Genomic DNA, 13,254 nt, shown 5'->3' on the forward strand with positions numbered 1-13,254 from the left:
GTTCTCCTCACTTAAAGCTCTTGAGCAGACTATTTCAACATTGGGAGCTGCTATTTATATTTTAGCAGCAGTAACAAGAAAGCAGCACTAGGCCCCAGTGAGATTTGAACTCACGACCCCTGGTTTACAAGACCAGTGCTCTAACCCCTGAGCTATGGAGCCTTGCCTTCAGCACCATGTATGTTCATTCTGCTTAGTGATGGAAAAAAATCTTCTGCAAATTTCAAATCTCTGTTATCATTTTATTGTCGCTTTTTTTCCCAATGTAGACCTTTCACAAAAAAATTCTACAAATTTGCAATATCCTTGATTGAGGCATGTAGTATATAACTTTTTCAGAAAATCAAATAAATGCAAAAATTAGCTGTCTTTGCTTGAATTGAATTATATAGAAAATATTGAAAAAGTTGGACATATTTTTAATGGCTCTCCAACTTTGTGTTAGAGTGTCCTGTAGTGAGCTGAAATGATAATACCATGCCTGTCAGCAGAAACAGAACAGGTGTACAACAGGGTGAGAAGTATTAAAAACCTCCTAATGTGTGTGTTTTTGTGCTATCATTAAAGTTAAATTATTGGAAAGCTCTTACCATAGTTTCATAATAATAGTGAAAAACTTGTTGGAACTATCAGCATGAACAGAATCAGCCCAATAAAATGCAACAAATATGTTTTAGACATGCTCTTGTAACCAATCAGCAGATTAGACTGAACATCATAACTCTGTGTACAAATTGAATATCCAAATGTGTGACCAAATTGAAATGGTTCTCCTCACTTAAAGATATTGCATAGACTATTTTAACATTGGGAAACACTAGGTCCCAGTGAGATTGGACCTCATGACCCCTGGTTTACGAGACCAGTGCTCTAACCCCTGAGAGATGGAGCCACATAAGTAGCCAGAACTGTGACCAATACGGGGTCTGAATTATGGTGGAAAAGAGTTTTCTTCAAATTTAAGTAATCTTATTGGATATTATTAGTTGTAGCTCATTCTCCAAATATACACTTTTAACAAATGACCACTGCTGAAATGCCTGCTTGGGACATGCAGTTAATAACCTATTAAACAATTTAAAGAAACTTTCAGTTTGCTGTTGTATGTTGAATAGGTGTATATATAAAATTGAGGAAATGTTGGTCATGTTTTCCATGCCTCACAAACCTTGTGCTCCTTAGTCTGGAATGCCTTCAAAATGATATGACAGAATGTCTTTATATTGAGATATTTGTGACCAATAGTGGTCATTACCTTGAGTATGCTTGCATTTGTACTTTATATATGCTTACATGACCAAAAAAGCCTTCTGGCAGCTACAGTTGTCAATTCAAAACTCTTCTGGATCAACTGATGAAGTTGATTCCTGCACGGTACAATACAGATTAATACAATGTATATACCATTGTTGCTATCTTTAAAGTTTAATTATGGAAAAGCTCTTTCTACAGTTTGTAATGATACTGAAAAATTATGATGGGATTATCAGCATGAACAGAATCAGTACAATAAAATAATTTTAAGACATGCTCTTGGAACCAATTTGCAGATTAGACTGAACATCATAACTCTGTGTACAAATTGAATATCCAAATGTGTGACCAAATTGAAATGGTTCTCCTCACTTAAAGCTCTTGAGCAGACTATTTCAACATTGGGAGCTGCAATTTATATTTTAGCAGCAGTAACAAGAAAGTAGCACTAGGCCCCAGTGAGATTTGAACTCACAACCCCTGGTTTACAAGACCAGTGCTCTAACCACTGAGCTATGGAGCCTTGCCGTCAGCATTATTTATGTTCATTCTGCTTAGTGATGGAAAAAAATCTTCTGCAAATTTCAAATCTCTGTTATCATTTTATTGTCGCTTTTTGTCCCAATGTAGACTTTTCACAAAAAAATTCTACAAATTTGCAATATCCTTGATTGAGGCATGTAGTATATAACTTTTTCAGAAAATCAAATAAATGCAAAAATTAGCTGTCTTTGCTTGAATTGAATTATATAGAAAATATTGAAAAAGTTGGACATATTTTTAATGGCTCTCCAACTTTGTGTTAGAGTGTCCTGTAGTGAGCTGAAATGATAATACCATGCCTGTAAGCAGAAACAGAACAGGTGTACAACAGGGTGAGAAGTATTAAAAACCTCCTAATGTGTGTGTTTTTGTGCTATCATTAAAGTTAAATTATTGGAAAGCTCTTACCATAGTTTCATAATAATAGTGAAAAACTTGTTGGAACTATCAGCATGAACAGAATCAGCCCAATAAAATGCAACAAATATGTTTTAGACATGCTCTTGTAACCAATCAGCAGATTAGACTGAACATCATAACTCTGTGTACAAATTGAATATCCAAATGTGTGACCAAATTGAAATGGTTCTCCTCACTTAAAGATATTGCATAGACTATTTTAACATTGGGAAACACTAGGTCCCAGTGAGATTGGACCTCATGACCCCTGGTTTACGAGACCAGTGCTCTAACCCCTGAGAGATGGAGCCACATAAGTAGCCAGAACTGAGACCAATATGGGGTCTAAATTATGGTGGAAAAGAGTTTTCTTCAAATTTCAGTAATCTTATTGGATATTATTAGTTGTAGCTCATTCTCCAAATATACACTTTTAACAAATGACCACTGCTGAAATGCCTGCTTGGGACATGCAGTTAATAACCTATTAAACAATTTAAAGAAACTTTCAGTTTGCTGTTGTATGTTGAATAGGTGTATATATAAAATTGAGGAAATGTTGGTCATGTTTTCCATGCCTCACAAACCTTGTGCTCCTTAGTCTGGAATGCCTTCAAAATGATATGACAGAATGTCTTTATATTGAGATATTTGTGACCAATAGTGGTCATTACCTTGAGTATGCTTGCATTTGTACTTTATATATGCTTACATGACCAAAAATGCCTTCTGGCAGCTACAGTTGTCAATTCAAAACTCTTCTGGATCAACTGATGAAGTTGATTCCTGCACGGTACAATACAGATTAATACAATGTATATACCATTGTTGCTATCTTTAAAGTTTAATTATGGAAAAGCTCTTTCTACAGTTTGTAATGATACTGAAAAATTATGATGGGATTATCAGCATGAACAGAATCAGTACAATAAAATAATTTTAAGACATGCTCTTGGAACCAGTTTGCAGATTAGACTGAACATCATAACTCTGTGTACAAATTGAATATCCAAATGTGTGACCAAATTGAAATGGTTCTCCTCACTTAAAGCTCTTGAGCAGACTATTTCAACATTGGGAGCTGCTATTTATATTTTAGCAGCAGTAACAAGAAAGCAGCACTAGGCCCCAGTGAGATTTGAACTCACGACCCCTGGTTTACAAGACCAGTGCTCTAACCCCTGAGCTATGGAGCCTTGCCTTCAGCACCATGTATGTTCATTCTGCTTAGTGATGGAAAAAAATCTTCTGCAAATTTCAAATCTCTGTTATCATTTTATTGTCGCTTTTTTTCCCAATGTAGACCTTTCACAAAAAAATTCTACAAATTTGCAATATCCTTGATTGAGGCATGTAGTATATAACTTTTTCAGAAAATCAAATAAATGCAAAAATTAGCTGTCTTTGCTTGAATTGAATTATATAGAAAATATTGAAAAAGTTGGACATATTTTTAATGGCTCTCCAACTTTGTGTTAGAGTGTCCTGTAGTGAGCTGAAATGATAATACCATGCCTGTCAGCAGAAACAGAACAGGTGTACAACAGGGTGAGAAGTATTAAAAACCTCCTAATGTGTGTGTTTTTGTGCTATCATTAAAGTTAAATTATTGGAAAGCTCTTACCATAGTTTCATAATAATAGTGAAAAACTTGTTGGAACTATCAGCATGAACAGAATCAGCCCAATAAAATGCAACAAATATGTTTTAGACATGCTCTTGTAACCAATCAGCAGATTAGACTGAACATCATAACTCTGTGTACAAATTGAATATCCAAATGTGTGACCAAATTGAAATGGTTCTCCTCACTTAAAGATATTGCATAGACTATTTTAACATTGGGAAACACTAGGTCCCAGTGAGATTGGACCTCATGACCCCTGGTTTACGAGACCAGTGCTCTAACCCCTGAGAGATGGAGCCACATAAGTAGCCAGAACTGTGACCAATACGGGGTCTGAATTATGGTGGAAAAGAGTTTTCTTCAAATTTAAGTAATCTTATTGGATATTATTAGTTGTAGCTCATTCTCCAAATATACACTTTTAACAAATGACCACTGCTGAAATGCCTGCTTGGGACATGCAGTTAATAACCTATTAAACAATTTAAAGAAACTTTCAGTTTGCTGTTGTATGTTGAATAGGTGTATATATAAAATTGAGGAAATGTTGGTCATGTTTTCCATGCCTCACAAACCTTGTGCTCCTTAGTCTGGAATGCCTTCAAAATGATATGACAGAATGTCTTTATATTGAGATATTTGTGACCAATAGTGGTCATTACCTTGAGTATGCTTGCATTTGTACTTTATATATGCTTACATGACCAAAAAAGCCTTCTGGCAGCTACAGTTGTCAATTCAAAACTCTTCTGGATCAACTGATGAAGTTGATTCCTGCACGGTACAATACAGATTAATACAATGTATATACCATTGTTGCTATCTTTAAAGTTTAATTATGGAAAAGCTCTTTCTACAGTTTGTAATGATACTGAAAAATTATGATGGGATTATCAGCATGAACAGAATCAGTACAATAAAATAATTTTAAGACATGCTCTTGGAACCAATTTGCAGATTAGACTGAACATCATAACTCTGTGTACAAATTGAATATCCAAATGTGTGACCAAATTGAAATGGTTCTCCTCACTTAAAGCTCTTGAGCAGACTATTTCAACATTGGGAGCTGCAATTTATATTTTAGCAGCAGTAACAAGAAAGTAGCACTAGGCCCCAGTGAGATTTGAACTCACGACCCCTGGTTTACAAGACCAGTGCTCTAACCCCTGAGATATGGAGCCTTGCCTTCAGCACCATGTATGTTCATTCTGCTTAGTGATGGAAAAAAATCTTCTGCAAATTTCAAATCTCTGTTATCATTTTATTGTCGCTTTTTGTCCCAATGTAGACTTTTCACAAAAAAATTCTACAAATTTGCAATATCCTTGATTGAGGCATGTAGTATATAACTTTTTCAGAAAATCAAATAAATGCAAAAATTAGCTGTCTTTGCTTGAATTGAATTATATAGAAAATATTGAAAAAGTTGGACATATTTTTAATGGCTCTCCAACTTTGTGTTAGAGTGTCCTGTAGTGAGCTGAAATGATAATACCATGCCTGTTAGCAGAAACAGAACAGGTGTACAACAGGGTGAGAAGTATTAAAAACCTCCTAATGTGTGTGTTTTTGTGCTATCATTAAAGTTAAATTATTGGAAAGCTCTTACCATAGTTTCATAATAATAGTGAAAAACTTGTTGGAACTATCAGCATGAACAGAATCAGCCCAATAAAATGCAACAAATATGTTTTAGACATGCTCTTGTAACCAATCAGCAGATTAGACTGAACATCATAACTCTGTGTACAAATTGAATATCCAAATGTGTGACCAAATTGAAATGGTTCTCCTCACTTAAAGATATTGCATAGACTATTTTAACATTGGGAAACACTAGGTCCCAGTGAGATTGGACCTCATGACCCCTGGTTTACGAGACCAGTGCGCTAACCCCTGAGAGATGGAGCCACATAAGTAGCCAGAACTGTGACCAATACGGGGTCTGAATTATGGTGGAAAAGAGTTTTCTTCAAATTTCAGTAATCTTATTGGATATTATTAGTTGTAGCTCATTCTCCAAATATACACTTTTAACAAATGACCACTGCTGAAATGCCTGCTTGGGACATGCAGTTAATAACCTATTAAACAATTTAAAGAAACTTTCAGTTTGCTGTTGTATGTTGAATAGGTGTATATATAAAATTGAGGAAATGTTGGTCATGTTTTCCATGCCTCACAAACCTTGTGCTCCTTAGTCTGGAATGCCTTCAAAATGATATGACAGAATGTCTTTATATTGAGATATTTGTGACCAATAGTGGTCATTACCTTGAGTATGCTTGCATTTGTACTTTATATATGCTTACATGACCAAAAAAGCCTTCTGGCAGCTACAGTTGTCAATTCAAAACTCTTCTGGATCAACTGATGAAGTTGATTCCTGCACGGTACAATACAGATTAATACAATGTATATACCATTGTTGCTATCTTTAAAGTTTAATTATGGAAAAGCTCTTTCTACAGTTTGTAATGATACTGAAAAATTATGATGGGATTATCAGCATGAACAGAATCAGTACAATAAAATAATTTTAAGACATGCTCTTGGAACCAATTTGCAGATTAGACTGAACATCATAACTCTGTGTACAAATTGAATATCCAAATGTGTGACCAAATAGAAATGGTTCTCCTCACTTAAAGCTCTTGAGCAGACTATTTCAACATTGGGAGCTGCAATTTATATTTTAGCAGCAGTAACAAGAAAGTAGCACTAGGCCCCAGTGAGATTTGAACTCACAACCCCTGGTTTACAAGACCAGTGCTCTAACCACTGAGCTATGGAGCCTTGCCATCAGCATTATTTATGTTCATTCTGCTTAGTGATGGAAAAAAATCTTCTGCAAATTTAAAATCTCTGTTATCATTTTATTGTCGCTTTTTGTCCCAATGTAGACTTTTCACAAAAAAATTCTACAAATTTGCAATATCCTTGATTGAGGCATGTAGTATATATCTTTTTCAGAAAATCAAATAAATGCAAAAATTAGCTGTCTTTGCTTGAATTGAATTATATAGAAAATATTGAAAAAGTTGGACATATTTTTAATGGCTCTCCAACTTTGTGTTAGAGTGTCCTGTAGTGAGCTGAAATGATAATACCATGCCTGTCAGCAGAAACAGAACAGGTGTACAACAGGGTGAGAAGTATTAAAAACCTCCTAATGTGTGTGTTTTTGTGCTATCATTAAAGTTAAATTATTGGAAAGCTCTTACCATAGTTTCATAATAATAGTGAAAAACTTGTTGGAACTATCAGCATGAACAGAATCAGCCCAATAAAATGCAACAAATATGTTTTAGACATGCTCTTGTAACCAATCAGCAGATTAGACTGAACATCATAACTCTGTGTACAAATTGAATATCCAAATGTGTGACCAAATTGAAATGGTTCTCCTCACTTAAAGATATTGCATAGACTATTTTAACATTGGGAAACACTAGGTCCCAGTGAAATTGGACCTCATGACCCCTGGTTTACGAGACCAGTGCTCTAACCCCTGAGAGATGGAGCCACATAAGTAGCCAGAACTGTGACCAATACGGGGTCTGAATTATGGTGGAAAAGAGTTTTCTTCAAATTTCAGTAATCTTATTGGATATTATTAGTTGTAGCTCATTCTCCAAATATACACTTTTAAAAAATGACCACTGCTGAAATGCCTGCTTGGGACATGCAGTTAATAACCTATTAAACAATTTAAAGAAACTTTCAGTTTGCTGTTGTATGTTGAATAGGTGTATATATAAAATTGAGGAAATGTTGGTCATGTTTTCCATGACTCACAAACCTTGTGCTCCTTAGTCTGGAATGCCTTCAAAATGATATGACAGAATGTCTTTATATTGAGATATTTGTGACCAATAGTGGTCATTACCTTGAGTATGCTTGCATTTGTACTTTATATATGCTTACATGACCAAAAAAGCCTTCTGGCAGCTACAGTTGTCAATTCAAAACTCTTCTGGATCAACTGATGAAGTTGATTCCTGCACGGTACAATACAGATTAATACAATGTATATACCATTGTTGCTATCTTTAAAGTTTAATTATGGAAAAGCTCTTTCTACAGTTTGTAATGATACTGAAAAATTATGATGGGATTATCAGCATGAACAGAATCAGTACAATAAAATAATTTTAAGACATGCTCTTGGAACCAGTTTGCAGATTAGACTGAACATCATAACTCTGTGTACAAATTGAATATCCAAATGTGTGACCAAATTGAAATGATTCTCCTCACTTAAAGCTCTTGAGCAGACTATTTCAACATTGGGAGCTGCAATTTATATTTTAGCAGCAGTAACAAGAAAGTAGCACTAGGCCCCAGTGAGATTTGAACTCACGACCCCTGGTTTACAAGACCAGTGCTCTAACCCCTGAGCTATGGAGCCTTGCCTTCAGCACCATGTATGTTCATTCTGCTTAGTGATGGAAAAAAATCTTCTGCAAATTTCAAATCTCTGTTATCATTTTATTGTCGCTTTTTTTCCCAATGTAGACCTTTCACAAAAAAATTCTACAAATTTGCAATATCCTTGATTGAGGCATGTAGTATATAACTTTTTCAGAAAATCAAATAAATGCAAAAATTAGCTGTCTTTGCTTGAATTGAATTATATAGAAAATATTGAAAAAGTTGGACATATTTTTAATGGCTCTCCAACTTTGTGTTAGAGTGTCCTGTAGTGAGCTGAAATGATAATACCATGCCTGTCAGCAGAAACAGAACAGGTGTACAACAGGGTGAGAAGTATTAAAAACCTCCTAATGTGTGTGTTTTTGTGCTATCATTAAAGTTAAATTATTGGAAAGCTCTTACCATAGTTTCATAATAATAGTGAAAAACTTGTTGGAACTATCAGCATGAACAGAATCAGCCCAATAAAATGCAACAAATATGTTTTAGACATGCTCTTGTAACCAATCAGCAGATTAGACTGAACATCATAACTCTGTGTACAAATTGAATATCCAAATGTGTGACCAAATTGAAATGGTTCTCCTCACTTAAAGATATTGCATAGACTATTTTAACATTGGGAAACACTAGGTCCCAGTGAGATTGGACCTCATGACCCCTGGTTTACGAGACCAGTGCTCTAACCCCTGAGAGATGGAGCCACATAAGTAGCCAGAACTGTGACCAATACGGGGTCTGAATTATGGTGGAAAAGAGTTTTCTTCAAATTTCAGTAATCTTATTGGATATTATTAGTTGTAGCTCATTCTCCAAATATACACTTTTAACAAATGACCACTGCTGAAATGCCTGCTTGGGACATGCAGTTAATAACCTATTAAACAATTTAAAGAAACTTTCAGTTTGCTGTTGTATGTTGAATAGGTGTATATATAAAATTGAGGAAATGTTGGTCATGTTTTCCATGCCTCACAAACCTTGTGCTCCTTAGTCTGGAATGCCTTCAAAATGATATGACAGAATGTCTTTATATTGAGATATTTGTGACCAATAGTGGTCATTACCTTGAGTATGCTTGCATTTGTACTTTATATATGCTTACATGACCAAAAAAGCCTTCTGGCAGCTACAGTTGTCAATTCAAAACTCTTCTGGATCAACTGATGAAGTTGATTCCTGCACGGTACAATACAGATTAATACAATGTATATACCATTGTTGCTATCTTTAAAGTTTAATTATGGAAAAGCTCTTTCTACAGTTTGTAATGATACTGAAAAATTATGATGGGATTATCAGCATGAACAGAATCAGTACAATAAAATAATTTTAAGACATGCTCTTGGAACCAATTTGCAGATTAGACTGAACATCATAACTCTGTGTACAAATTGAATATCCAAATGTGTGACCAAATTGAAATGGTTCTCCTCACTTAAAGCTCTTGAGCAGACTTTTTCAACATTGGGAGCTGCAATTTATATTTTAGCAGCAGTAACAAGTGAGATTTGAACTCACAACCCCTGGTTTACAAGACCAGTGCTCTAACCACTGAGCTATGGAGCCTTGCCATCAGCATTATTTATGTTCATTCTGCTTAGTGATGGAAAAAAATCTTCTGCAAATTTCAAATCTCTGTTATCATTTTATTGTCGCTTTTTGTCCCAATGTAGACTTTTCACAAAAAAATTCTACAAATTTGCAATATCCTTGATTGAGACATGTAGTATATAACTTTTTCAGAAAATCAAATAAATGCAAAAATTAGCTGTCTTTGCTTGAATTGAATTATATAGAAAATATTGAAAAAGTTGGACATATTTTTAATGGCTCTCCAACTTTGTGTTAGAGTGTCCTGTAGTGAGCTGAAATGATAATACCATGCCTGTCAGCAGAAACAGAACAGGTGTACAACAGGGTGAGAAGTATTAAAAACCTCCTAATGTGTGTGTTTTTGTGCTATCATTAAAGTTAAATTATTGGAAAGCTCTTACCATAGTTTCATAATAATAGTGAAAAACTTGTTGGAACTATCAGCATGAACAGAATCAGCCCAATAAAATGCAACAAATATGTTTTAGACATGCTCTTGTAACCAATCAGCAGATTAGACTGAACATCATAACTCTGTGTACAAATTGAATATCCAAATGTGTGACCAAATTGAAATGGTTCTCCTCACTTAAAGATATTGCATAGACTATTTTAACATTGGGAAACACTAGGTCCCAGTGAGATTGGACCTCATGACCCCTGGTTTACGAGACCAGTGCTCTAACCCCTGAGAGATGGAGCCACATAAGTAGCCAGAACTGAGACCAATACGGGGTCTAAATTATGGTGGAAAAGAGTTTTCTTCAAATTTCAGTAATCTTATTGGATATTATTAGTTGTAGCTCATTCTCCAAATATACACTTTTAACAAATGACCACTGCTGAAATGCCTGCTTGGGACATGCAGTTAATAACCTATTAAACAATTTAAAGAAACTTTCAGTTTGCTGTTGTATGTTGAATAGGTGTATATATAAAATTGAGGAAATGTTGGTCATGTTTTCCATGCCTCACAAACCTTGTGCTCCTTAGTCTGGAATGCCTTCAAAATGATATGACAGAATGTCTTTATATTGAGATATTTGTGACCAATAGTGGTCATTACCTTGAGTATGCTTGCATTTGTACTTTATATATGCTTACATGACCAAAAAAGCCTTCTGGCAGCTACAGTTGTCAATTCAAAACTCTTCTGGATCAACTGATGAAGTTGATTCCTGCACGGTACAATACAGATTAATACAATGTATATACCATTGTTGCTATCTTTAAAGTTTAATTATGGAAAAGCTCTTTCTACAGTTTGTAATGATACTGAAAAATTATGATGGGATTATCAACATGAACAGAATCAGTACAATAAAATAATTTTAAGACATGCTCTTGGAACCAATTTGCAGATTAGACTGAACATCATAACTCTGTGTACAAATTGAATATCCAAATTTGTGACCAAATTGAAATGGTTCTCCTCACTTAAAGCTCTTGAGCAGACTATTTCAACATTGGGAGCTGCAATTTATATTTTAGCAGCAGTAACAAGAAAGTAGCACTAGGCCCCAGTGAGATTTGAACTCACGATCCCTGGTTTACAAGACCAGTGCTCTAACCCCTGAGCTATGGAGCCTTGCCTTCAGCACCATGTATGTTCATTCTGCTTAGTGATGGAAAAAAATCTTCTGCAAATTTCAAATCTCTGTTATCATTTTATTGTCGCTTTTTGTCCCAATGTAGACTTTTCACAAAAAAATTCTACAAATTTGCAATATCCTTGATTGAGGCATGTAGTATATAACTTTTTCAGAAAATCAAATAAATGCAAAAATTAGCTGTCTTTGCTTGAATTGAATTATATAGAAAATATTGAAAAAGTTGGACATATTTTTAATGGCTCTCCAACTTTGTGTTAGAGTGTCCTGTAGTGAGCTAAAATGATAATACCATGCCTGTCAGCAGAAACAGAACAGGTGTACAACAGGGTGAGAAGTATTAAAAACCTCCTAATGTGTGTGTTTTTGTGCTATCATTAAAGTTAAATTATTGGAAAGCTCTTACCATAGTTTCATAATAATAGTGAAAAACTTGTTGGAACTATCAGCATGAACAGAATCAGCCCAATAAAATGCAACAAATATGTTTTAGACATGCTCTTGTAACCAATCAGCAGATTAGACTGAACATCATAACTCTGTGTACAAATTGAATATCCAAATGTGTGACCAAATTGAAATGGTTCTCCTCACTTAAAGATATTGCATAGACTATTTTAACATTGGGAAACACTAGGTCCCAGTGAGATTGGACCTCATGACCCCTGGTTTACGAGACCAGTGCTCTAACCCCTGAGAGATGGAGCCACATAAGTAGCCAGAACTGAGACCAATACGGGGTCTAAATTATGGTGGAAAAGAGTTTTCTTCAAATTTCAGTAATCTTATTGGATATTATTAGTTGTAGCTCATTCTCCAAATATACACTTTTAACAAATGACCACTGCTGAAATGCCTGCTTGGGACATGCAGTTAATAACCTATTAAACAATTTAAAGAAACTTTCAGTTTGCTGTTGTATGTTGAATAGGTGTATATATAAAATTGAGGAAATGTTGGTCATGTTTTCCATGCCTCACAAACCTTGTGCTCCTTAGTCTGGAATGCCTTCAAAATGATATGACAGAATGTCTTTATATTGAGATATTTGTGACCAATAGTGGTCATTACCTTGAGTATGCTTGCATTTGTACTTTATATATGCTTACATGACCAAAAAAGCCTTCTGGCAGCTACAGTTGTCAATTCAAAACTCTTCTGGATCAACTGATGAAGTTGATTCCTGCACGGTACAATACAGATTAATACAATGTATATACCATTGTTGCTATCTTTAAAGTTTAATTATGGAAAAGCTCTTTCTACAGTTTGTAATGATACTGAAAAATTATGATGGGATTATCAACATGAACAGAATCAGTACAATAAAATAATTTTAAGACATGCTCTTGGAACCAATTTGCAGATTAGACTGAACATCATAACTCTGTGTACAAATTGAATATCCAAATTTGTGACCAAATTGAAATGGTTCTCCTCACTTAAAGCTCTTGAGCAGACTATTTCAACATTGGGAGCTGCAATTTATATTTTAGCAGCAGTAACAAGAAAGTAGCACTAGGCCCCAGTGAGATTTGAACTCACGACCCCTGGTTTACAAGACCAGTGCTCTAACCCCTGAGCTATGGAGCCTTGCCTTCAGCACCATGTATGTTCATTCTGCTTAGTGATGGAAAAAAATCTTCTGCAAATTTCAAATCTCTGTTATCATTTTATTGTCGCTTTTTGTCCCAATGTAGACTTTTCACAAAAAAATTCTACAAATTTGCAATATCCTTGATTGAGGCATGTAGTATATAACTTTTTCAGAAAATCAAATAAATG

At 34.8% G+C, this 13,254-nt stretch overlaps 9 non-coding genes across 9 annotated transcripts; all 9 read right to left on the bottom strand.

Moving 5' to 3' along the window:
* Positions 1-89: 89 nt before the first annotated feature.
* On the bottom strand, positions 90-162 carry TRNAT-UGU (transfer RNA threonine (anticodon UGU)). Its single transcript has one exon. It is a non-coding gene; the product is annotated as a tRNA-Thr (tRNA).
* Positions 163-1,704: 1,542 nt separating this feature from the next.
* Positions 1,705-1,777, bottom strand: TRNAT-UGU (transfer RNA threonine (anticodon UGU)). The gene has a single exon. It is a non-coding gene; the product is annotated as a tRNA-Thr (tRNA).
* Positions 1,778-3,319: 1,542 nt separating this feature from the next.
* Positions 3,320-3,392, bottom strand: TRNAT-UGU (transfer RNA threonine (anticodon UGU)). The gene has a single exon. It is a non-coding gene; the product is annotated as a tRNA-Thr (tRNA).
* Positions 3,393-4,934: 1,542 nt separating this feature from the next.
* TRNAT-UGU (transfer RNA threonine (anticodon UGU)) lies at positions 4,935-5,007 on the bottom strand. The gene has a single exon. It is a non-coding gene; the product is annotated as a tRNA-Thr (tRNA).
* A 1,542-nt stretch (positions 5,008-6,549) lies between these two features.
* TRNAT-UGU (transfer RNA threonine (anticodon UGU)) lies at positions 6,550-6,622 on the bottom strand. Its single transcript has one exon. It is a non-coding gene; the product is annotated as a tRNA-Thr (tRNA).
* A 1,542-nt stretch (positions 6,623-8,164) lies between these two features.
* Positions 8,165-8,237, bottom strand: TRNAT-UGU (transfer RNA threonine (anticodon UGU)). Its single transcript has one exon. It is a non-coding gene; the product is annotated as a tRNA-Thr (tRNA).
* Positions 8,238-9,759: 1,522 nt separating this feature from the next.
* On the bottom strand, positions 9,760-9,836 carry TRNAT-UGU (transfer RNA threonine (anticodon UGU)). The gene has a single exon. It is a non-coding gene; the product is annotated as a tRNA-Thr (tRNA).
* A 1,538-nt stretch (positions 9,837-11,374) lies between these two features.
* On the bottom strand, positions 11,375-11,447 carry TRNAT-UGU (transfer RNA threonine (anticodon UGU)). Its single transcript has one exon. It is a non-coding gene; the product is annotated as a tRNA-Thr (tRNA).
* A 1,542-nt stretch (positions 11,448-12,989) lies between these two features.
* On the bottom strand, positions 12,990-13,062 carry TRNAT-UGU (transfer RNA threonine (anticodon UGU)). The gene has a single exon. It is a non-coding gene; the product is annotated as a tRNA-Thr (tRNA).
* Between the last annotated feature and the right edge of the window lie 192 nt (positions 13,063-13,254).

The sequence above is a fragment of the Pseudophryne corroboree genome, chromosome 11 (assembly GCF_028390025.1).
Source record: "Pseudophryne corroboree isolate aPseCor3 chromosome 11, aPseCor3.hap2, whole genome shotgun sequence".
NCBI lineage: Eukaryota > Metazoa > Chordata > Amphibia > Anura > Myobatrachidae > Pseudophryne > Pseudophryne corroboree.